We start from the raw sequence: 27,745 nt of genomic DNA, 5'->3' as shown, positions 1-27,745 counted from the left end.
TAGCTCCCGGAAAAATATATAATTGACTAAAAACATTCTTTTGAAAAAGCAAATCAAAGCATTTATAAAATGGTATTTTGAAAATTACTTTCAAATAAGTAATTCTAAGTTATACAATGCTTAAATTATACTAAAGTTGCAGCTCTATGATGCCAAAACAACTGCTGATTTCAGGAGAGGAAAAAAAATTAATGATATTGGTATTTGTATCAGTCAGGGTTCTCCAGAGAAACAGAACTAATAGGATATATCTATTTATAACTATATCATCTGTATCTATATTTGTATCTATGTCATCTATATCTATATACCACAGAGAGAGAGAGTTTAAGGAATCGCTCTTCTAAATGTGGGAGCCGGCAAATCTGAAATCCATAAGACAGGTAGTAGGTTAGCAAGCTGGGAACTCAGGCAGGAAACTTACATTGATCTTGGGGTGAACTCCTTCTCCAGAAAACCTCAGGTTTTGCTCTTAAGGCTTTCAAGTAATTGTAAATGTTAGTCCCATCGACAAAATAACTTCACAGCTACATCTAGACTAATGTTTGACCTTGGTCAGACATTTTCATGGAAGAAATAAATATTCTCCTTTATTTCCTACAGTATCCCCTTTGTTGGAAGAACCATAGCTTAGCCAAGATGACATATAAAATTAATAATCATAGCATGTGTATATAAATAGATCATTCCTTGACTTTCCCTTCTAAGAAGTCAATTATATGTTACAGGAACATTGTATAAATGCAGCCTTGATTTTATGCTTATAAATCAATATATAAGAAAAAGAGCTAATTAGAGAAATTGATAAGTATCAGGCTAAGTCATTATATTCTAGTGTGTTTAATAACTAGCCTGTAAATAGACACTATTGATACTACAATAGATCATTACAACCTCCTTCTTAAGAGTCAAAATTAACAAAATTTTCCCCATAATCTCGTTCAGTCATAGATAATGACACTTATATATCAGTTCAGTTCAGTCGCTCAGTCGTGTCCAACTCTTTGCGACTCGATGAATTACAGCACGCCAGGCCTCTCTGTCCATCACCAACTACCGGAGTCTATCCAAACCCATGTCCATCGAGTCGGTGATGCCATCCAACCATCTCATCCTCTGTCATCCGCTTTTCCTCCCGCCTCCAATCCTACCCAGCATCAGGGTCTTTTCCAATCAGTCAGGCTTCGCATGACGTGGCCAAACTATTGGAGTTTCAGCTTCAACATCAGACCTTCAAATGAACACCCAGGATTGATCTCTTTTAGGATGGATTGATTGGATCTCCTTGCAGTCCAAGGGACTCTCAAGAGTGTTCTCCAATACCACAGTTCAAAAGCATCAATTCTTCGGCACTCAGCTTTCTTCACCGTCCAACTCTCACATCCATACATGACCACTGGAAAAACCATAGCCTTGACTAGATGTACTTTTGTTGGCAAAGTAATGTCTCTGCTTTTAAATATGCTATCTAGATTGGCCATAACCTTCCTTCCAAGGAGTAAGCGTCTTGTAATTTCATGGCTGCAGTCACCATCAGCAGTGATTTTGGAGCCCAAAAAAATAAAGTCTGACACTATTTCCACTGTTTCCCCATCTATTTCCCATGAAGTGATGGGACCAGATGCCGTGATCTTAGTTTTCTGAACGTTGAGCTTTAAGCCAACTTTTTCACTCTCCTCTTTCACCTTCATCAAGAGGCTCTTTAGTTCTTCTTCACTTTCTGCCATAAGGGTGGTGTCATCCGCATATCTGAGGTTATTCATATTTCTCCCGGCAATCTTGATTCCAGCTTGTGTTTCTTCTAGCCCAGTGTTTCTCATGATGTACTCTGCATATAAGTTAAATAAGCAGGGTGACAATATACAGTCTTGACATACTCCTTTTCCTATTTGGAACCAGTCTGTTGTTCCAGGTCCAGTTCTAACTGTTGCTTCCTGACCTGCATACAGGTTTCTCAAGAGGCAGGTCAGATGGTCTGGTATTCCCATCTCTTTCAGAATTTTCCACAGTTTATTGTGATCCACACAGTCAAAGGCTTTGGCATAGTCAATAAAGCAGAAATAGATCTTTTTCTGGAACTCTCTTGCTTTTTCGATGATCCAGCGGATATTGGCAATTTGATCTCCGGTTCCTCTGCCTTTTCTAAAACCAGCTTGAACATCTGGAAGTTCATGGTTCACATACTGCTGAAGCCTTGCTTAGAGAATTTTGAGCATTACTTTACTAGCATGTGAGATGAATGCAATTGTGCGGTAGTTTGAGCATTCTTTGGCATTGCCTTTCTTTGGAATTGGAACGAAAACTGACCTTTTCCAGTCTTGTGGCCACTGGTGAGTTTTCCAAATTTGCTGGCATATCGAGTGCAGCACTTTCACAGCATCACCTTTGAGGATTTGAAATAGCTCAACTGGAATTCCATCACCTCCACTAGCTTTGTTTGTAGTGATGCTTTCTAACGCTCACTTGACTTCACATTCCAGGATGTCTGGCTCTAGGTGAGTGATCACCCCTTCGTGATTATCTGGGTTGTGAAGATCTTTTTTGTACAGTTCTTCTGTGTATTCATTCTTTCCACCTCTTCTTAATATCTTTTGCTTCTGTTAGGTCCATACCATTCCTGTCCTTTATCGAGCCTATCTTTGCATGAAATGTTCCTTTGGTATCTCTAATTTTCTTGAAGAGATCTCTAGTCTTTCCCAATCTGTTGTTTTCCTCTATTTCTTTGCACTGATCCCTGAGGAAGACTTTCTTATCTCTCCTTGCTATTCTTTGGAACTCTGCATTCAGATGGGAATATCTTTCCTTTTCTCCTTTGCTTTTCGCTTCTCTTCTCTTCCCAGCTATCTGTAAGGCCTCCTCAGACAGCCGTTTTGCTTTTTTTGCATTTCTTTTCCATGGGAATTGTCTTGATCCCTGTCTCCTGTACAATGTCACTAACCTCTGTCCATATTTCATCAGGCACTCTGTCTATCAGGTCTAGTCCCTTAAATCTATTTGTCACTTCCATGGTATACTCATAAGGGATTTGATCTAGGTCATACCTGAATGGTCTAGTGGTTTTCCCTACTTTCTTCAATTTAAGTCTGAATTTGGCAATAAGCAGTTCATGATCTGAGCCACAGTCTGCTCCTGGTCTTGTTTTTGCTGACTGTATAGAGCTTCTCCATCTTTGGCTGCAAAGAATATAATCAATCTGATTTCGGTGTTGACCATCTGGTGATGTCTATGTGTAGAGTCTTCTCTTGTGTTGTTAGAATAGTGTGTTCGCTGTTACTAGTGCATTCTCGTGGCAAAACTCTATTAGCCTTTGCCCTGCTTCATTCTGTACTCCAAGGCCAAACTTGCCTGTTACGCCAGGTGTTTCTTGACTTCCTACTTTTGCATTCCAGTCCCCTATAATGAAAAGGACATCTTTTTTGGGTGTTAGTTCTACAAGGTCTTGTAGGTCTTCATAGAACCGTTCAACTTCAGCTTCTTCGGCGTTACTGGTCGGGGCATAGACTTGGATTACCGTGATATTGAATGGTTTGCCTTGGAAATGAACAGAGATCATTCTGTCGTTTTTGAGATTGCATCCAAGTACTGCATTTTGGACTCTTTTGTTGACCATAATGGCTACTCCATTTCTTCTAAGGGATTCTTGCCCACAGTAGTAGATATAATGGTCATCTGAGTTAAATTCACCCATTCCAGTCCATCTTCATTCACTGATTCCTAGAATGTCAACGTTCACTCTTGCCATCTCCTGTTTGACCACTTCCAATTTGCTTTGATTCATGGACCTAACATTCCAGGTTCCTATGCAATATTGCTCTTTACAGCATCAGACTTTGCATCTATCACCAGTCACATCCACAGCTGGGTATCGTTTTTGCTTTGGCTCCATCCCATCATTCTTTCTGGAGTTATTTCTCCACTGAACTCCATTATCATATTGGGCACTTACTGACCTGGGGAGTTCATCTTTCAGTGTCCTATCTTTTTGCCTTTTCATACTGTTCATGGGGTTCTCAAGGCAAGAATACTGAAGTGGTTTGCCATGTCCTTCTCCAGTGGGCCACATTCTGTCAATGCAATATTATATAGATCCAAAGTATCTATAATCTTTATGTTTTAACATAATGCATTTGAAAATTTATTCAGAAATCTATATAATATTGCATTCAACAGCTTTTCAAGTTCTGAAATTGTTGACACAATTATTAATTAGAAGAATATTATTTTTCTAAATGATTGACAGGTAAAATGTAATAAGTATTGTGTAAATATTTTATTGATATCAACAAGTATACTCTATAAAGGAGCAATTGCTCTGAATCTTAATTACAGTTGCAGAGTAGTGTTAATTATAATTATTTTTATATTTCTTAAAGAGATTAGTTTTGGTAAAAGGATTCTTGCAATTGCTTAAATATCTATTTTGAGACATTATTTTACAGTTGACAGCAGGATTTTTTTTTCTAATGTCTGGGGCATTTTCAAGATTTTATTTTAAAAAATAGTGTCTTCCCAGTTAAACTAATAATACTTTGAATTCAGCTGTCTGATAGGTAATTATGAAAGTGACATTCATCTCAATGATATCCTTATCAACATAATCTCTTGGTTCCTCAAGACAGTTATTTTCCCTTGACTAAGGAAATATTGTGGGCTTCCCTAGTAGCTCATATGGCAAAGTATCCACCTGCAATGCAGGAGATCCAGGTTCAATCCCTGGGTTGGGAAGATCCCCTGGAGAAGGAAATGGCACCCCACTTCAGTATCCTTGCCTGGACAATTCCATGGACAGAGGAGGCTGGCGGGCTCCAGTCCATGGGATCGCAAAGAGTCAGAAACGACTGAGTGCCTAACACACAAAGGAACATATTTATTTCTTCCCTGAAAATAAGTTTGACCAAGGAATATTTAATGACATTGTCATATTAGGATTCTACTAAATAAGATTAGCTCATCATTCTAGAGAAGATATTCTATTGAGCAGATATCATTAGACTAATTTTGGCTCTATTTTAAAGGCATTGATATTTTTTCTGAGGATTTTAAAAAATAAATTAGAAATTAATGATAAATAAGCCATGCAATGCTACAGAGCTTTAGTTAGTAGTCACAGTAAAGTTTTAATTTCTATCAAAATTACTATGATAATTGATTTAGCAACGTTTACATTTTAAAAAGCCTCTTAAATGGCAGAATTTCTTGTTTTTGAACAGAAGTATACAGGTAGATTTTCTAAATGCAGTTTTTAAAAAATATTATATCATGTAAAAAACATTTTGTGAAATGAAATTTCAAATATCATTATTCCATAGAATCTGGAAAAATACCATAATCTCTTATGGCCATGGATTAATAATCCTCAATCTTAGAGATATATAAAATGGCAAGATTACTTATACCTGTTGGATAAAGGATTAGCATCTGGAAAAAAATATGATCTTTGTCTTTTGACTTATTCATCATTGTTCCACATATGACCTTAGTATTGAGTAAAATCACATATTTTCTTTTATGCGTTCCTGTGAAAATTCTCCCTATTTTGCTTTCAGTCTTGAATAATTGTTACTCTTTTCCAGTATTTGTTAATTGAGAAGAGCTGGCTCATTGGAAAAGATCCTGATGCTGGGGGAGATTGAAGGCAGTAGGAGAAGGGGAAGGCAGAGGATGAGATGGTTGGATGGCATCACTGACTCAATGGACATGAGTTTGAGCAAGCTCTGGGAGATAGTGAAGAACAGGGAAGCCTGGGGTGCTGCAGTTCATGGGGTCGCAAACAGTCAGACACGACTGAGTGACTGAACAACAACAAGGATTTCCATGGATATCTAGTCTCCCCATGCATTTAAATGCATCCTACTTGTTTACAAGTTATTGCTAAAAAATAAAGAAGTGGGATTTATCATGTCAAAAATTGGAGAGGAATGAATTGACAGTCAAATAAAGTATAAACAAATTGTTATTACTCTTTCCACGTACTATTCAACTAGTTCAATGTTTCTTAATCTTTTGCATACATCCAAATCACCTGAAGGTCTTGTTAAGACTCAGATTACTTTGCCTGGCTCTCGAAGTTCTGATATATTAGTTCTAGTATGAGGGCCCCAAATTTTGCATTTTTAACAAGTTCTCATATGATGTTAATGTTGCCAATTTAAGAAACATACTTTGAGAAGCCTTGGTTTAGCCTTCTTGTTTCTTACTTGGATTTAACATTTTCTATTTCCAAGATAAAGTCCAGCTGAGAATACTAAGGGGAAATTTGAAGACAAAAGAATTTTTTCTAGATCAGCCGTTTTCAAAATTAGCCACACATTTATAACGCGAATAGTTTTAAAGGAGGGTGGAGGGATAAATTGGGAGACTGGGTTTGACACTACTAGGTGGCTCTAGTGGTAAAGGACACACCTGTCAATGCAGGAGACATAAGAGACATGGGTTCGATCCCTGGGTTGGAAAGATCCCCTGGAGGACGGCATGGCAACTCACTGAACAACAACAAAGATTTCCATGGATATCCAGTCTCTCCATGCATTTAAATGCATCCTACTTGTTTATAAGTTAATAGCTGAAAAATTTATCATGTCAAAAATTTGCCTGCAGAATCCCATGGACAGAGGATCCTGGCAGGTTACAGTCCATAGGGTCACAAAGAGTTGGATATGACTGAAGCAACTTAGCAGGCATGCACACATAAGATAAAATGAAGCAAGTGAAAGTGAAAGTCGCTTAGTTTTGGTTGACTCTTTGTGACCCCATGGACTATACAGTCCATGGAATTCTCCAGGCAAGAATACTGGAGTGGGTAGCCTTTCCCTTCTCCAGGGGATCTTCCCAACCCAGGGATCAAACCCAGGTCTTTTGCATTGTAGGTGGATTCTTTACCAGCTGAGCCACAAGGGAAGCCATTAACTAATAAGAACCTACTGTATACCACAGGAAACTCTACTCAATACTTTGTAATGACCTATATGGGAATAGAATCTACAAAAGTGTAGACATATGTATATGTGTAACTGATTCACTTTGCTGTGCAGTAGAAACTAGCACGTTTTAAATCAACTATAGTCTAATAAAAGTTAATTAAAAAGAAACAAACAAACCAAAAAAAAAAACAAAACAAAAAACAACTAAGGATGCCTAGATCCCTTTCTCAGAGATTTTGAGTGGAATTTTTAAAGTTTCTTGGGTGATTCTGACATGCAGCCAAGATTGAGAATCACTCTTCTAGAAGGATAGAGGTTACAATTAACTTTGCTTAATATTAGAGAACAACAATAGTAGGATTAACTGCCTCTTTCTCCAGAGACCCCCATTTCTAGAAATATTCACAACCCCCTCAATGTGCACACACCTTCTAGAAATATTCATCCAAATGACTAGACATTGTCTTTGAAGTCAGAAAGACTCTTCAGTTTTTATTTCCATGGAATGAGTTTTTGAGATCTTCATCTTTTCAGGTTGAGTAGTAGAAATAGAATATCTTGGGGAAGAAAGATAATGCCAAAAATGTTGACTATAAGACCTAGTACTTTTATCAGAATAACTTCAGTCATCCTAGTTGGTAGCTACCTATAATTTTAGTTTCCATCTACAAAGGAAAAAGCGGAATTTTCAGGTCCTGGTAGAAGTTACTATTAACTAAGAATTTAAGAAGAGATAAATATTATTAAAAGAGCATCTTCAATATAAGTATAAGCATATTGGTATGAACTAAGTAACTATCTCTTCATCAGGGATAATCCGGTCCCTAAGAAGACAATTGGCAAAGTCTGTAGAGATTTTAGTTTTCACACCTGGCGAGGTGAGGGGGCAAGGATAGAAATGGACATGTTCTACAAGCTTCTGATGTGCAGAAGCCAGGGATGCTGCTAAATGTCCTACAATGCATAGGAAAATCCTCCACAACTATTATTCAACCCAAGATGTCAATATTTCTGAGGTTAAGTAATTCTGGTTTTAGTCATCTGACTAAATAAACTGTTGTCTGAGTCATCTATAAGGATCTTGAATAATTACAGCTCTTAAAGAATATGTTATTTGATACAGAGAATCACTGGAAAATAAACTTGATTATTAGATCAATTAAAATTAAAATAAAATCAGAAAAAAATGTTAGTATTCTTTATTGCAACTAAAACAATGACATGCTCTAAGGACTGCTATTATTATTATTGTTGTTATTATTATAGAATTGGAAGTAGCAGTATAAATAATAAGTGGCCTAAATATTTTGCCACAGTAATAAAAATGAGAAGCATTAATCATTTTCATAATTCCATGATCTGAACGTTGGCACAACATTCTCCAATAATACAACAAGGTCTCAAAGGAGGCCATGTATAGGCAGCCATTTGGGTTCTCATTTTTCTAAGGACATTCTTATAAAAATGTCTTATCATTCTTGAAGTTTTTATTTTATTTGGCCAACATTGGGTAAAACAGATTCATCCTCCTTAATATTTTTTCACAAATCATTATCTTATGGAAATTTTTAAGGCTTTTGGAAAGGGAAGTAATGTTGAAAGACATTTCCCACAAGAAATTTCCTATTTCTGAAACAGACTTTCAATCCAAGTACACAAAAAAATGTATCTTAACTGGAATATTATTTTCTCCACTGTCCTCCTGCTTTCTCCAGTTATCTTATTTGTAACTTTTAAGCAGAAAATTGTCAGAAAAAAAGTTTTCACCTCGAATAGCTTTTTCCAGGCAATTTATAAATTCCTGAAATTAAGAGTTTATAATGGACATGCTGATGTGACACAACTTTAACTTTAGTAATTGAAGAGCATCATTATAACAAATCAATCACTTGTCTTCTGTATCTGTCAAGTTCTATAAATCAAAATCTTAGAATGTAAATCATGTTTTATAAGAGTTTTTCATAAATCTGTCCTGCACATCTGTACCAGTAATAATATCTTATCAGTAAATATTACTGTTCATGGATATACTCTTGTGCCAGTTCATCGAGCTACTTTAAAATAGTGAAAACTATATATTGGGAAGATTTGAAAATATATATTCTGAGACTATTACACATAATACTATTTTAATTAAGAACACTTAGGAGAAAATAACTGAACATGTAAGTTAGAAAGTTACTTTATAGTTTCATTAGTATGTTAAGTGCACAGAACTTATCACTCCAGCTATAAAGATGTCATGTATCAAATAACTGACTAAATATATTAAAAAATTGGATAGTCACTCAAACAAAAGTGTAAAGAGAATAAATGACCTCTGTAGCTCATCCACCAAAATATAAGGTAATTTTATATTTGCAATTTTCACATTTATTTTTTCAGAATACATTATGAGTGAGACAATTTAAAAGGTTTCCAAATGTCAACAGGGAATTATTGAACCTACTTTTTTCCTTAATTAAATGTTTATATCATTAGAAATGATCTTAAAAAGTACATATTTATACAGTTTAAAAATGGAAAATCCCTTATTACTCAGTCTAATCATCATCATCTCCATTGTCAATGAAGGTTTATGGTTTGTTGTGAAACATTTAAGAAAATCGATTATTTTTATACAGCCACATATAAACAAAACAGGGCTTCACTGATGGCTCTAGCAATAAAGAATCTGCCTGCAATGCAGGAACCTCAGGTTCCTTCCCTGGGTTGGGAAGATCCCCTGGAGGAGGGCATGGAAACCCACACCAGTATTCTTGCCAGGAGAATCCCAGAGGTGTCTGGCAGGCTGCAGTCCATGAGGTCACAAAGAGTCAGACACAACTGAGGCAACTTATCATGTATGCACATAAACAAAATACATGTTTGCATTCTCATGTGAGTGCATGTCTACAAGCATTTAATTTGAGGTTTGTTTTCTATCATGTGATCCATATTTGTATGGCAACTGGCATTTTATATGTGTGTGTGTGTGTGTGTGTGTGTGTGTTATATAACACAAACACTTGGAGGCCTTTCCATTTCAATACATGCAGTTCTGCCTCATTAAAAAAAATGTAATATATAACATTTTAACCATTTTTTATGGATAGACATTTATGAGTTTCCCCCCACCTTTTCATGAGGTTCTCAAGGCAAGAATGCTGAAGTTGTTTGCCATTCCCTTCTCCAGAGGACCACATTTTGTCATACCTTTCCACAATGACCCATCTGCCTTGAGTGGCCCTACTCTAGATGAAGGTGAAAGAGGAGAGTGAAAAAGCTGGCTTAAAATTCAACATTCATAAAACTAAGATCATGGCATCTGGTCCCATTTCATAGCAAATAGATGGGGAAACAACGGAAACAGTGACAGACTTTATTTTCTTGGGCTCCAAAATCATGGTGGATGGTGACTGCAGCCATGAAATTAAAAGACATTTGCTCCTTGGAAGAAAAGCTATGACAACGCTAGACAGCATATTAAAAAGAAGAGACATCACTTTGCTGACAAAAGTCTGTATAGTCAAAGCAATGTTTTTTCCAGTAATTGTGTATGGATGTGAGAGTTGGACCATAAAGAAGGATGAATGCCAAAGAATTGATGCTTTTGAACTGTGGTGCTAGAGAAAAAGCTTGAGAGTCCCTTGGACAGCAAGGAGATCCATGAATCCTTAAGGAAATCAACCCTGAATATTTATTGATAGGACTGATGCTGAAGCTGAAGCTCCAATACTTTGGCCACCTGATGTGAAGATCTGACTCATTGGAAAAGACCCTGATGCTGGGAAAGATTGAGGGCAGTAGGAAAATGGGGGATACAGGATGAGATGATTGGATGGCATCATCAATTCAGTAGACATGGGTTTGAGCAAGCTCCAGGACATAATGGAGTACAGGGAGGCCTGGCGTGCTGCAGTCCATGGGGTCACAAAGAGTTGGACACGACTGAGCAATTGAAAGGCAACAGTCCCATCTTTTCACAGTTAAAAGTGTACTATGATAAATTGATTTATGTTTGATATTTTGAGTACATGTATTACTATTTATAACAGATTCTAATAATGAATTTTTTAGTTGAAGTGTATGTATATTTGTATTTTTTTACATTTTTACCAAATTCCCCAACATTATCTCTATTTATTTATACTACCACTCATTGTGTACATGCATAAGTGTTATATTCACATGCACATCAACACTTCCATTCATTAACATTCACAAGATTGGCAATGTAAGTTGAAGAACAATGTGTGTGTGTGTGTGTGTGTGTGTGTGCATGAGTGCGTGGTGAGAGAGGGAGGCATTGTTAAGTTGAGTTGCTTTATATATAGCAGAAAGCTCTGGATGGCAGGACTTAGTTGACACTAGAGAAATAGCTTTGTGAATATTTGAAATCTTAGAAAAAGTTAAATTTACTGGGATTTCATGCCCAATGGGTTACAGCTTCATAACTTTTCAATACAGTACTATATTCATATGTGTTTATATAAGAATATATTGCTTAAAGGGGACTAGATTGCTATATTATTTTATTAATTTGAGTTCCTCTGATAGTAGACATTGAGATAATGTTTAAAAGCAAATAGTTTTGGGGGAAGGCAATTTGGGGAAGCCAAATTGAAGGGGCAAGAAAGTGAGAAAAGGAAGAAAGGAAACTCAGTATGTAGGAGCAGTTTTAAGTTGCTTACCACTGTGACATACTGGAGACTAATTCTGTTGGATACTCTATGAGGAAGCATGGAGAATGCACCTTGTACCTCATAATTGTTCCCCTTCACTCTCATCCTTTTTTGACTTGAGTGTTTACCTTCTGGAAGTTTAAAATGCCTTGCACACACTCTCTCTCTCTTTCTCTTTCCTCTGGACTGTACACAACCTCCTACACACACACACACACATACATACACACACACTTCTGGGCTGTATTTGCTTGTAGGTTGAGCTCACAAACTTTTGGCATTAGAAACAATCCTGAGGCAGAAAAAAGCAGGAAGGTAACATTGAGATACTTGTGGGGACAAAAAAAAAAAAAAAGCTTTACTATGCTTTGCATAGTAAACATTAACCAGAGCTGCATCTGAGGTAAACTAAGAGAATGTCTCGTCACAGTTCTATTCTATAGTTTCAGCAAATCCCCTCAAGAAGACATAAAAGGACCTCATAGTTCTTGAAACATAATTATCACTTTAATTTGTAGATTTCAGGTTACTAAGTAAAAATTTCCTAAAATGTACTGAGCTCTGAGATCTATAGAATGTGCAATCAAAGGCATAAAATAAGTCAAACTGAAGATAATAAATAATGAACAATAAAACTAATGAAACATTTGCCTCATTAAGCAGCATCTTAAATAGATGCCAAATACCTAAGTTAATGACATAATTCTTGGTCATTTGTTTACCTTCCACGTAGAGAAAATTTGTTTAAGATTATACACAGAAATTTTCCATAGAGGCTATGTCCCTGCCAACCATAAAACAAGAGGTAAAACAGCAAGGAAAAAACAAGTGAAGAGTTTAACAAAATATACAAAGAATATTAATGTGTCACTATCACTTCTTTAAGTGCAGCAAATTGGCCATAGCTTGTTGTGTGAAGTGACTGTGTTATGAAGAGGCATACTCTTCAGTAAGTATTATTTTACCCCTTGTTGTGGGCAAATATTAATTCAGTAACTCTCCCGTGAAGTTTAGCAATTTCGGAGGCTTAACTGGGTTATGTCCATACTTTGAAAATTACCTTTTCTCTCCTGCTGCAGTTTCCTCAAAATATATTTGGTTTTAGTGTTTCTTCTTTATGTCATGTGAATAATACACTCTACAGAGAGCATTTTCTTTTTACATAAATGTTTAATTTGTAATATATCTCTGAAGAAAGCTACTCATCTTTCTCGTTAATTTCCTTCAGAGCAATTAGAATCTGAGGCACATTCTGTCATTACCAAAAGCTGTATGTGCAAAGTGGGATTAGAAGAAACAGTGAAACAATAAGAGGTTCATCACATCTCCCTTGGAAAAATGTTTGTTCCAACACTATGTACGAGGCAATGTTTGAGAAAATTGTAACACTTTGCTATTATAATTTCAAGAAGTTTAGAATAAAAGAGTAATTACATTCAAATCAGAAATATCATGGTACATCTCAAGGACTGTTTTTCTCTTTTTTTTAACCCACCAATGCTTCTCCCTTCATAGGCCTATACAATTCCTTCCATCTTTTTTTCTACAAAGTCTTATTAGACAGATGTATATCCACATCTAATTTACTGGAAATACAATTTCAGCAATTTGTTTTCTTCATGTTTTAGAAAAAGCAATAGTATCTACAAACAAAATAGCTCCTCATAACCATTCCATGCCTGTCCAGCTGAATAAGTAATTAAAAACAGCATAACACAGTGGGGTTTTCATCAGGAATTCAAGGTTAACATTTGAATGTCAATCAACTTAGTTCACCTTATTAAAAGAATAAAAGAGAAATATCATATATTCTTCTCTAAACATTCAGAAAATACATTTAAAAAATCCATTATCTATTAATACTAAATCAAATATACATCAGAAAACTAGGAATATAAGATAATATCATCAACCTATTGTCATACAATTTTCTTCTGTATATGCTATAAACTCCACAATGTATTATTATTATTTTTGCTTTAAAACGTTACTTTAAAATATATACTAATAAGTAAGCACTTTTATCAGAGAAGGCAATGGCACCCACTCCAGTACTCTTGCCTGGAAAATCCCACGGATGGAGGAGCCTGGTGGGCTGCAGTCCCTGGGGTCGCAAAGAGTCGGACATGACTGAGCGACTTCACTTTCACTTTTCACTTTCATGCATTGGAGAGGGAAATGGCAACCCACTCCAGTGTTCTTGCCTGGAGAATCCCAGGGATGGTGGAGCCTGGTGGGCTGCCGTCTATGGGGTCGCACAGAGTTGGACATGACTAAAGCGACTTAGCAGCAGCAGAAGCAGCAAACACATTTATATTTACCTACATATTTATGCTGTTTAGTGCTCTTTATTCTTCAGCATAGATACAAATTGCATCTGGTGTCACTTTTCTTCTTCCAGAAGAACTTACTTTAATAGTTAGGTTGTTTTTTTCTTTTTTTCTTTTTTTAGCACACATTTGCTACTGCTGAATTTAATCCAGCCTTAGTTTGGCTTTACTCCTAAGATATAGCACTTGTGGGATCTCTATTGAGAGACTTTATGTATTTGGAAAGGTTTCTCTGAGTTGGATATGAGAATTTAAGTTGTTCTCAGTCCTGTGTGAATTTGGGAATTCACTTAACTACAGTTCAGATGCTCAGTCCTGTCTGACTCTTTGTGACCCCATGGACTGCAGCAGGCCAGGCCTCGCTGCCCACCAACTCCCGGAGCTTACTCAAATTAATGTCCATTGAATTGGTGATGCCATCCAACCGTCCCATCCTCTGTCAACCCTTTCTCTTCCTGCCTTCAATCTTTCACAGCACTGGGTCTTTTCAAATGAGTCAGTTCTTCGCATCACGTGGCCAAAATTTTGGAGTTTCAGCTTCAGCATCAGTCCTTCCAATCAATATTCAGTACTGATTTCCTTTAGGATGGATTGGTTGGATCTCCTGGATGTCCAGGCGACTCCCAAGAGTCTTCTCCAACACTGCAGTTCAAAACGATCAATTTTTGGCACTCAGCTTTCTTTATATTCCAAGTCTCACATCTATACATGACTATTGGAACAACCATAGCCTTGAATAGATGGACCTTGGTTGGCAAAATAATGTCTCTGCTTTTTATTGTGCTGACCAGGTTGGTCATAACTTTTCTTTCAAGGAGCAAGTGTTTTTTAATTTCTTTGCTGCAGTCACAATTTGCAGTGATTTTGGAGTCCCCCCACAAATAAAGTCTGCCACTGTTTCCATTGTTTCCCCATCTATTTGTCATGAAGTGATGGGACCGGATGCCATGATCTTAGTTTTCTGAATGTTGACTTTTAATCCTACTTTTTCACTCTCCTCCTTCACTTTCATCAAGAGGCTCCTTAGTTCTTCTTTGCTTTCTGCCATAAGGGTGGTGTCATCTGCATATCTGAGGTTATTGATATCTCTCCCTGCAATCTTGATTCCAGCTTGTGGTACATCCAGTCCAGCATTCCTCATGATGTACTCTGCATAAAGTTATATGAGCATGGTGACAATACACAGCCTTGACGTACTCCTTTCCCGATTTGGAACCAGTCTGTTGTTCCTTGTCCAGTTCTAACTGTGGCTTCTTGACCTGCATACAGATTTCTCAGGAGGCAGTTAAGGTGGCCTGGTATTCCCATCTCTTTAAGAATTTTCCACAGTTTGTTGTGTCCCACACAGTCAAAGGCTTTGGCATAGTCAATAAAACTGAAGTAGATGTTTTTCTGGAACTCTTTTGCTTTTTCGATGATCCAACGGATGTTGACAATTTGATCTCTGGTCCCTCTGCCTTTTCTAAATGCAGCTTGAACATCTGGAAGTTCATGGCTCATGTACTATTGAAGCCTAGCTTGTAGAATTTTCTGCATTACTTTGCTAGCAAGTGAGATGAGTGCAATTGCGCGATACTTTGAGCATTCTTCTGCATTGCTTTTCTTTGGGAGTGGAATGAAAACTGATCTTTTCCAGTCCTGTGGCCACTGCTGAGGTTTCCAAATTTGCTGGCATATTGAGTGCAGCACTTTCACAGCAGCATCTTTTAGAATTTGAAATAGTTCAACTGGCATTCCATCACCTCCACTAGCTTTGTTCATAGTGATGCTTCCTAAGGCCCGCTTGACTTCGCATTCCAGGGTGTCTGGTTCTCAGTGAGTAATCACACCATCATGATTATCTGGGTCATTTGGGTATTGTCCATCTTTAAATTCTGTGGTATTTATTCCTTCCTGAGACTTTTTTTTTTCTTACCTTGTGGGATTTCATCCTAAACATTGCACAGTTTGGCACAGAGCAAATGCACCCATGCAGATTTCTAGAGCTCGTTCTCCTTCCAGGTCTCTCTTTAAAGGACTCTGCCCCTTAAGTTCTTGCTATGTTTGCCTCTCCAAGCTCCACTGTCTATTTGCTTAGCTAATGAAGATTGTGACACTTTTTTGGAGTCCCTCCTCTTTTCTCTGCAGTTCAAAGATTACCCCCAGCATCATTTTTGATTAGACCATCTATCCCACTTTTGAATTGGCACAGCATTTCTGTAGTAAAAGTGTAATAGTTTTTTTTTTATTATTTTTTAAACTTTTTGTTTTGTATTAGTATATAGCCAATTAGCAATGCTGTGATAATTTCAGGTAGATAGCAAAGGGACTCAGCCATACATATACATGTATCCACTCTCCCCCAATCTTCTCTTCCATCCAGTCTGCCACATAACATTGAACAGTGTTCCTTGTGCTATGCCATAGGACCTTGTTGATTATCCATTTTAAATATAGCAGTGTGTCCATGTCAATCTCAAACTCCCTAACTATCTCTTCTTCCTATCCTTCCCCCTAGCAGCCATAAGTTTGTTCTCTAAGTCTTTGAGTCTGTTTCTATTTTGTAAGGAAGTTAATCTGTATTATTTATTTTTAGATTCTGTATATAAGATATTTCTTCTTCTCTACCTGACTTACTTTACTCAGTGTGACAATCTCTAGGTCCATCCATGTTGCTGCAAATGGCATTATTTCATTCTTTATAATAACTGAGTAATATTTCATTGTATATATGTACAACATCTTCTTTATCCATTCCTCTGTTGATGGGAATTTAGGCTGCTTCCATGTCTTGGCTATTATAAACAGTATTGCAGTGAATCCTGGGGGGCATGTATCCTTTCAGATCATGCTTTTCTTTGTTTATATGTCCAAGAGTGGGATTACAGAGTCATATGGTATCTCTATTTTTAGTTTCTTAAGAAACCTCCCTACTTTTCCTCCATAGTGACTGTACCAATTTACATCCCCATTGACAGTGTAGGAGGGTACCCACACCCTCCCCAGCATTTGTTGTTTGTGGGTTTTTTGATGATACCCATTCTGGCTGGTGTGAGATGACATCTCATTGCAGTTTTGATTTGTATTTCTCTAATAATTGGTGATGTTATTAGTCACTCGTTGACTAGTTGCTGACTAGTCACCAAGTCACTCAGTCAATTAGTCTCTCAGTTGTGCCCAACTCTTTGCAACCACATGGACTATCTAGTCCATGGAATTCTGAAGACCAATATAGTTAACATAATCGCTTGATTTTAACAAGATCTAAGATAATAGGCGCTAAATTCTTAATACTGTGATCAAGGATAACACCTGCTTAATTACCTTGTCTCTTTTCCTGAGGTCAGTATAAGGACTCCTGGGCCATATGTAATTCATTTCATGGCCATTGTTAAGCCCCTTAACTAAATAAGCAATTAGATGTAATTATCAAGAAGCTGTCTGTATCTTTAGAGGCAACATTCATTGGAAACTCTCAGGTGTAATATTCTTGATCCAATTTCCATAAGATAAGTTGATTTGTGAGGAGGTGGACTAAAGTAACTTTCCCACAACCAGTTGAAAGACAGAATTAATATTTTCTTTATCTTTTAAAAATGGCTTTCAAATGTACTTTCCGTCAAAGAGACATAAACTTGATAAAAAAATTAAGGCATATTTTTACACATTTATGTGCTACTTGTTTAAAAGTAAATCTGTGTTACTGATATGCTATGGGATAACCTCCAAGAGCAGTTGATGAAAACCTGTTTTGAATGCTTACAGCTACTTTGTTGTCTCTTTAAGCTTTATTTTAAAAGAGTTTGCTAGATATAAACAAAGTAAGAATTAATACTCCAAGTTAACATCCTTTACATATTGCCCTACTGTAAAAGAACTCACAGATGGTGAGAGGAGGTGGCAATTTTGGATTAGATAATGGTATTTATATAGCTCAGGTTTATATACATTTTAATGGCATGTAAGCAGCTGTGTTTGTGTTTGTGTTTTTTTTTTTTTTTGGTTCATTCCAAAATATTTTGAAAAGATGTTAAAATTTGTGCATAGCAGTACATCTTTAGGATCTAAACATTGTAGGGAAGTGAAAATATTCAGAAATATAGTTTCTATATCCCATAATGATCCCCAAAAGGAAATTGAAAGTATTCGGTAGTTATCTGTGGATTGGTGAAGGATTTTAATAGAAGGATATATATAGAAATACTTTTTCCAGAGAATATCTAGAGGATCCCTGGACAATTTCAGTAATAATTGAAAGAGATAGAAAACTATTTCTAAAGTCAGAGGAAAATCTGTTAAAGGTATACTAATTCTCAAAATAAACATGACTATTCGTAATAATTTTATTATAGTTTGTATAAAAACAGATGACTGCAATGTAACTATTCTTTATATAGAAAAAATTACATTTTCTAAAATTTGAAAATTAAATGATAATTTTATTAATATACATTGGTTTGATCCCCAGTTGAGAAGATCCCCTGGAGAAGGACATGGCAAGCCACTCCAGTATTCTTGCCTGGAGAATCCCCACAGACAGAGGAGCCTGGAGGGCTACAGTCCATGGGTCACACAGAATCAGACATGACTGAGCGACTAAGTGCACAATTGACATCTATAGCTTGATAATTCAATATGCACATATATATGATATATATTACATGTAAAATACACTCATATATGATTGTGGATACGTTTATAACAAGAAAAAAGCAAAATTTATTTTCATACATTAAATATAATTTGACAGTACTGTATAATGGTTAGGATATGAGATACAGAGTTAGACTGTTCATTTTGAACTGCAGATCAACCACTTCTGAATTTTGTGACCTTGGTTACTTAATCTCTATATCTCAACATTTGTAAAATAATAATACTTAACTCATGTGAATATCGTATTAAATGAGCAAATACAAATTACAGTTGACCTTGAACAACACAGGGGTTAGGGGCACCAAACACCACCCCAGTCAAAAACTCCGTATAACTTTACAGTCAGACCTCCTTATCCATAATTCTGGAACTGCAGATTGAGCCAACCACTGATCTGATAGTATATCCTTTAGTACAAATTTATTGAAAAACATTTACATATATGTCGATCTGAATATTTTAAATCTGTGTTGTTCAAAGTCCAACTGTACATAGGAAATAGCTGATATATGATTCAATATCATTATTTTCATGGCTCTTTATTATAAACATTGTATGTTTCATTTGATATCCATCTTCCACTTACCCTTTGATACTTTTCTTCTAATATTTATTCCTCACTCAACTACACTATGTATCTCTTTTCTCTTCCACTCTTTATTGTTGCATGCTAAGTTATGTGTGCCTGCTAAGTCCCTTCAATCATGTCCAACTCTTTGTGACCCTATGGACTGTAGCTCACGAGGCTTCTCTGTCCATGGAACTCTACAGGCAAGAATACTGGAGTGGGGTTGCCATGCCTTGCTCCAGGGGATTTTCCCAACCCAGGGATTGAACACACTTTTCATGTGTCTCCTGCACTAGCAGATGGGTTCTTTACCACTAGCGCCACCTGAGAAGCCCGTTGCTATAGCCATAGAGGTGTACTCTTTAAATATCTGAAGAAAGAAGCTTCAGTTCAGCTACAAAGAATGCCATTCCCTAACTGCTTCTGGGTGTTAATGTCTTTAGGATGTGCCTCAGATTTATGAGCCAAGACACTCTTCCCAGGCAGCCCTTGATCAGTAACTGCCCAATGAAAGGCTCCCCTGTGAAGTGAAGTGAAACACACTGTGAAGTGAAAGTCGCTCAGTCGTGTCTGACTCTTTGCGACCCCATGGACTGTAGCCTGCCTGCCTCCTCTGTCCATGGAATTCTTCAGGCCAAAATAATGGAGTGTGGAGCCATTCTCTTCTCCAGGGGATCTTCCCAAACCAGGGATCCAACCCAGGTTTCCCACATTGCAGGAGGATTCTTTACCATATGTGCCACCAGGGAAGCCCAAAGACTCCGCTAAGGGGAAATAATTGCTCCAACTATTTCAGTGGGTTTGGCGAAGATTTTGCATTAGAATTGGGAAATATCCAATTTCTTTCCTTTTTCCTTTCCCTCAATGCATACTGGATCTGTGTGTAACCTTAAGATTTTTCCTACTTATCTTGCTTTCTCTCCATTTTATCACATATAGGCATTATCACCACCACCCTTCCCAATAAGCTTCTTGCAATTCTATGTCTGTCTCAGCATCTGCACCCCATGGTACTTGACAGACAATGTGATGACATAAGTTAAATAAGAATTCAGATAGTAAAATGCTATTTGGTGATCAGTATCTTATTCTAGGAGGTATGTTGGACACAGAGAGTCCCTGCCAGAAGATTGTGACACAATTTCTAAAATATTCACTGATGATAAATTAGAAGAAAGTTCCTATGAATAAAAGTGTCTTCACCCATGCAATGATTTTGATTTTTGCCAAGTAGAGGATTTGGAGGAATAAATGCATATAAATATACCAAAATTGGTTGATTTTTTACTAACTTACACTGATGCTCTACAAAGGGCAGTTAATAAACAATTAAAAATGAAGTGCAAAGACCAAAAAGCCTTTCTGGTAGTTCAAAAAGTAGCTATAATATCTCCCTAGGGAGTAGACAGAAAAGTTAAACCCTCAAGATAAAATGATGATTTGAAGGCATGACTAAAGCAGGACCACTATAAAAAAGATTTGGATCCTTCTTGGAAAACCCTGGGACTATGATTCATGGTACAGGGAAATATGGGTGGGTAACCCAGGTGAGTTTGACTCCTAAGATGCCTTTAATCCCTTGGTACCCCAAAAGGGGACTCATGCCTTTCTATTAAGAATTAGCACTTCTGTCATATGGGAATACAATGCAGAAGTGTCCTTACTGCTGGAAAACAGAGTCTCCTTTATGAGCTGCCTCTACCTTTTCTCTTAGCTCCCAGACCAGTAACTAAGAATCAGTTCAGTTCAGTTCAGTCGCTCAGTCATGTCTGACTCTTTGTGACCCCATGAACAGCAGAACACCAGGCCTCCCTGTCCATCATCAACTCCAAGAGTTTACCCAAACTCATTTCCATTGAGTCAGTGATGCCATCCAACCATCTCATCCTCTGTCATCCCCTTCACCTGCCCTCAATCTTTCCCAGCACAGGGTCTTTTCTAATGAGTCAGCTCTTCACATCAGGTGACCAAAGTATTGGAGTTTCAGCTTCAACATCAGTCCTTCCAATGAACATCCAGGGCTGATCTCCTTTAGGATGGACTGGTTGGATCTCCTTGCAGCCCAAGGATCTCTCAAGAGTCTTCTCCAACACCACAGTTCTAAAGAATCAATTCTTCAGTGCTCAGCTTTCTTTATAGGCCAACTCTCACATCCACACATGACTACTGGAAAAAACAAAGCTTGGCTAGACGGACCTTTGTTGGCAAAGTAATGTCTCTGCTTTTTAATATGCTGTCTAGGTTTGTCATAATTTTCTTTCCAAGCAGTAAGTGTCTTTAAATTTCATAGCTGCAGTCACCTTCTGCCCACTGTTTCCCTTGTTTCCCCATCTATTTGCCTTGAAGTGATGGGACCAGATGCCATGATCTTAGTTTTCTGAATGTTGAGGTTTAAGGCAACTTTTTTACTCTCCTCTTTCAATTTCATCAAGCGGCCCTTTAGTTCTTCTTCACTTTCTGCCATTAGGGTGATGTCATCTGCATATCTGAGGTTATTGATATTTCTCTTGGCAATCTTGATTCCAGCTTGTGCTTCTTCCAGCCCAGCGTTTCTCATGATGTACTCTGCATATAAGTTAAAAAAAGCATGGTGACAATATACAGCCTTGACGTATTCCTTTTCCTATTTGGAAACAGTCTGTTTTTCTATGTCCCCTTCTGACTGTTGCTTCCTGACCTGCATACAGGTTTCTCAAGGGGCAGGTCAGGTGGTCTGGTATTCCCATCTCTTTCAAAATATTCCACAGTTTATTGTGATCCACACAGTCAAAGGTTTTGGCATAGTCAACAAAACAGAAATAGATTTTTTTGTTCTGGAACTCTCTTGCTTTTTCAATGATCCAGCAGATGTTGGCAATTTCATCTCTGGTTCCTCTGTCTTTTCTAAAACTACCTTGAACATCTGGAAGTTCAGGGTTCACGTCCCACTGGTCATAGCAAATACCCTCTCCCAAGAACACAAGAGAAGACTCTACACATGGTTATCACCAGATGGCCAACACCAAAATCAGATTGATTATATTCTTTGTCGCCAAAGATGCAAAAGTTCTATACTGTCAGCAAAAACAAGACCAGGAGCTGACTGTGGCTCAAATCATAAACTCCTTTTTGCCAAATTCAGACTTAAATTGAAGAAAGTGGGGAAAACCATTGGACCATTCAGGTATGACCTATATCAAATCCCTTATGATTATACAGTGGAAGTGACAAATAGATTAAAGGGACTAGACCTGATAGACAGAGTGCTTGATGAACTATGGACAGAGGTTCATGACACTGTACAGGAGACAGGGATCAAGACCATCCCCAAGAAAAAGAAATGCAAAGAAGCAAAATGGCTCTCTGAGGAGGCCTTACAAATAGCTGTAAAAAGAAGAGAAGAGAAAAGTAAAGGAGAGAAGCAAAGATACACCCATTTAATGTGGAGTTCCAAAGAATAGCAAGGAGAGATAAGAAAGCCTTCCTCAGGGATCAATGCAAAGTAATAGAGGAAAACAATAGAATGGGAAAGACTGGAGATTTCTTCAAGAAAACTAGATACCAAGGGAATATTTCATGTAAAGATGGGCACAATAAAGGACAGAAATGGTATGGACCTGACAGAAGCAGAAGATATTAAAAAGAGGTGGCAAGAATACACAGAAGAATTGTACAAAAAGGATTTTCATGACCCAGATAATCACGATGGTGTGATCACTCACCTCTAGCCAGACATCCTGGAATGTGAAGTCAAGTGGGCCTTAGGAAGCATCACTACGAACAAAGCTAGTGAAGATGATGGAATTCCAGTTGAGCTATTTCAAATCCTAAAAGATAATGCTGTGAACGTGCTGGAATCAATATGCCAGCAAATTTGGAAAACTCAGCAGTGGCCACAGGACTGGAAACGGTCAGTTTTCATTCCAATCCCTAAGAAAGGCAATGCCAAAGAATGCTCAAACTACCACATAATTGCACTCATATCACATGCTAGTAACTAAGAATAACACTCGATATAACTCCACTGTAGCCATGGAGTATTTATGGGTTTGGATTATTGGGGTGCTTGATCAATGGCTCAGATCATAAAACTACATAAAGGAGAATGGCTTGACTTTGAGCGCCTCTCTCAAGATAAAGGCTCTAATACCTGATAAGGCCTGCTGCACATAAGGCAAACTCACTGCTAAAATAGTCTCTAGATTAGAGAAAATGATGACTCTTGCTCAGGGAAGTGAGGATATCTGAATTGCTCTAGCTAGTGATAAGGGAAGAATTAAGGAGGGTCAGGAAAGTCAATCTGCTGGAACATATTATGTGAGACCAGATGACCCTGCATATAATTATATCCCAGAGGACACACTACTCATTTAAACTACCATGAATGTGCTAGTGAGAGGGTCACCAGCTTCACTAAGCACTTCAGTTTATAGCTCTTCTTTGCAAGACAGGGCTCTGGGTAATACAGGCAGTCACAGATCGGGGTTCACTAACATCATGGGGATGATAATTCTCCACCTCTCATACTTCCCAGGTAGTACTAGTGATAAAGCACCTGCATGCCAATGCAGGAGACATAAAAGACACAGATTCAATCCCTGGGTTGGGAAGATCCCCTGGAGGAGGGCAGGGCAACCTACTCAAGTATTCTTGTCTGGAGAATCCCAAGGACAGAGAAGCTTGGCGAGCTACAGTCCATAGGGTCTCAAAGAGTCATACATGACAGTAAGGACAAGCTCAAGTAAATAGTAATTGAAAATAATACCTGCCAACACCATGTGTGGTATCTTTGCTAGAGTACATTAATAGAGCCCCAGGTACCTGGTAGGGCTTCCTAGGTGGTGCAGTGGTAACGGCCAATGCAGGAGATGCAAGAGACTCATGTTCGATCCCTGGGTCAGGAAGATCTCCAGGAATAGGAAATGGCAACTTGCTTCATTATCCTTGCCTGGAAAATTCCATGGACAAAGGAGCTTGGTGGGCTACATTCCATGGGGTTGCAAACAATAAGACATGACTGAGTACAACACAGCATAGCACATGTACATGGTGTGGAGCTATTGATTTAGCAAATGTGCTCTTTTTCTATTCCAGTCAAAAGAGAGATCAGAAATAATTCATAATCAAATAGAACAGATAAAAATATACATTTACTGCTTCTTCTCAGGGCTTTGGTAACTTTTCCATCCTTTGTCATAATATAATCTGAAGACATCCTTATACACTGCAGAACATCATATTTACTTGTCACATTAATGATATCATTCTGATAGGACAAGGTAAACAAGAGTTTGCACTTTTTCTGATTAGACCTCAGCCAGTACTAAGAATGGTGGTGTTGTTAGTGAGGATGGCCTCTTACGACCAATATGGGATCTTTCAAACAGGAAATCTTTTCTTGGCAACTCCCTCCTGGTTTGGACAAGACTTTAACAGTTCTGTATGATATGATCTGAGGGTCTCTCTTCTCAGTCTTATGTCTTCCTTTCTTCATTTCACAGATGTCAGAGATGCATTGTAGTCTAAAGGTTTTCCCTGCCAAATCCTACTCCCTCCTACTTCCATATTCACATATATTATTCCCTCACTAACCTTACCCTATTTCTACTTCTCCTTCAGCATCTTCTTCCCAGAGTACTCAACTGACACAACTGCTATTCTTACCATTACCCTGCTTCTACTATTACTCTCTTTCCCATCTCCACATTTGATTTTCTTCCTGTGGAAACATGCAAATTGCATTTGGCAAATTACATTGAACAAATCCCTATCGAATTCCCAGATGTCACACACTATGCCTGATATTTTAAGAAATGCAGTAACTCAGCTACAGACCTCTAAATTTCTATTGACAAATGGTGGCAGGGAAATGGAAATTATTTAATCTATTGATAAACTCTCTACATTTCTTGGAGAAGTGGCTAAAAATGAGGTCATTTCTAAGCTAGACAATAACTTCATGAAATTAGGCATGGAGATAATGTCAGAAGGAGCAACAGCACAAGTACCATATGATTCTTCACTAACCCCATCTACCTATCCATCAGTATAGTCTATCTCACAGATATGCTGAAGGCTGTAACCCACTGGTACCTCATTCATAAAAAATCATGTAACCAAAGGATTAGGGCTCCCCCAGTGGCTCAGCAGTAAAGAATCCACCTGCAATGCAGGAGACCTAGGAAATGTGGGTGTGATTCCTTGGTTGAGAGGATCCCCTGGAGAAGGGCATGGCAACCTACTCTAGTATTTCTGCCTGGAGAATCCCATGGGCAGAGGAACCTGGTGGGCTAAGTCCATAGGGTTGCAAATAGTCAGATACGACTGAAGATTCTGAGCAAGCATGCACACAACCAAAGGATTGTCCTACTTTTCACATCTAGGAAAACATGGGGAAGCACAATCAATTTAGGCAACTTTTTAAAGAACAATTTCACAGAAAACATTGTAATTTTCTTTGAGAAACAATTTCTTCCTGAGAGAGCACAAAAGAACATGTATAAACATCTGGCAATTTTTACAGTTTCTCAGACGGCTTTAATTTTACACTGTCCAAAGGAAAGAAAAATAGAAGGTATTACTTAAACAACAGCTAGAGGCCAGCTTATCACAAAATTTTAGATATAGTCATGCATCTGTTGTAGAGTGCAGGTCTGCTGGGAGGAAAGGTATAATAATATATGAACTCAGTGGAGAGATGTTAGTGTAAGAGTCTAGAAATTACTACCTCATGAGCTCTAGAGTCATATATGCTTTGTTGGTCCCACAAATCTTGACACTTTCCTATTTGTTACAGAGAAGCTGTAGCACTTCCTTCCCCATTATTCTCATTTTTGTTAATGCCACATTTATTTCCCCAGATTTTCAGGCTTCAAATTCTACAGACATTTATGACTGCCCTCTATCCCTCATTTTTCACATCTTAATTAGGAGTACAGGATAACTCTGATTGATGAACGCTTGATTTGTCACTCCATCAGTCAGTTCAGTTCAGTAGATCAGTCATGTCTGACTCTTTGCGACTCACTTCCCTGTCCATCACCAACTCCCGGAGCTTGCTCAAACTCATGTCCATCGAGTCGGTGATGGCATCCAAACATCTCATCCTCTGTTACTCCCTTCTCTTCCTGCCTTCAATCTTTCCCATCATCAGGGTCTTTTCTAAGGAGTCAGTTCTTCACATCAGGTGGCCAAAGTATTGGAACTTCAGTTTCAGCCTCTGTCCTTCCAATGAATATTCAGGACTGATTTCCTTTAGCATTGACTGCTTTGATATCCTTGCAGACCAAGGGACTCTCTATAGTCATGGACAGTAAGGACAAGCTCATATTTCAAAACTCATATTTCTAACTGCAAAATAACAGTGGCCAATGTTAACACATGATAATATTTCTCTAAGTGAATAGCCAAAAATGAGAAGCTTTCCTTGATTTGCAGCAATTCAAATGATTGTTTTTGAAATGAAAAACAAGGAATCATTGAAGAAATATTTCCCGAGAAACATCTCCACCTGTATTGAACTTAGTTGACAGATATTTGGAGCAATAAAGACTTGCTGCAAGGATAATAACCGTGGGTAAAAAGGATAATTTATGTCAAACTGTACTGCATTCTTATTTCAAGAAACATTAATCACCCTAAATTATGCATTAACAAAGTGAAAACAGTATTGCTTTTGGCTATGCATAGCATTTATTTTGAATGCTCACAGTTATGTATTTAATATAGATATTATATTGAAATTAAAATATTCTAAACTCTGATGAGTAGAAATTAATATAAATTTATTTATTTGATGTAACTGAAGACAAAGTCTCTGTCAAGCCTCACTTCTCCTAGAGCAGACATTACCTTATACTCAAGTTGAATAAGTCCTATCTCCAGCAAAATTCAAATGCTTTGACAGCTCTATCTAGATCAAACCTCAGTTACTTCCTTATAAAATTCAATTGTGAGGAGTTTCTTACCCTTATCAGTGGGCATGCTCTGTACTGGTTCCTTCCTAGGATGGTATCTGGGAAAAGGAGAAAGTTTATATAAATATTCTCATTGTTTTAGGGAAGAGACATTTGATGCTATCTATACTCACTGTATTGCCTTTGATTTACCTGTGTCTTTCTGTATTCACTATATTTTCTTTGAATTACCTGAGCCCACCTGCTTCTACTCTGTTATGGGCCAAGATATGGGCTATTTTGCCCACTATTTTGGTCATCTTGGTGTCCTTTTAGGACCAAAGGCTTCTTAGCTGCTTTCTTTGCACCAAAATTAAGTGTAAGGCCTGGCCTTAAGTCTATGAACCCAAAGCCTCTTCCCAACTTACAGTAACTGTGCCATATTGGATGCAAACTGTGTCAAACACAAGCTTATAGAATATCCATGATATGAGCAGAAAAGCAAGAAACATTCTGATTTTCTTAAATTTTGTCAAAGCTATTTGTATATCTTTATTCCACTGCTAGTTTGTTGATGTTGTTATTATTGAATTTTTCTTCTTTCTAAACCCTGAAAGGGAATCCAGGAAATCCATAGCTGTAACCTTGTCCTATTCTTTTTCTTTCTCTCTCCATGTTCTTCATTCCAGGATCAGAGAAGCACTACTTGTAGAGTGTGAAGTTATTTCTTACTCATATTGTCATCTCTCTGACT

Source organism: Giraffa tippelskirchi, chromosome X (genome assembly GCF_054371585.1).
Source record: "Giraffa tippelskirchi isolate mGirTip1 chromosome X, T2T-mGirTip1v1.2.pri, whole genome shotgun sequence".
Classification (NCBI taxonomy): Eukaryota; Metazoa; Chordata; class Mammalia; order Artiodactyla; family Giraffidae; genus Giraffa; species Giraffa tippelskirchi.
This window is presented reverse-complemented; position numbering follows the sequence as displayed.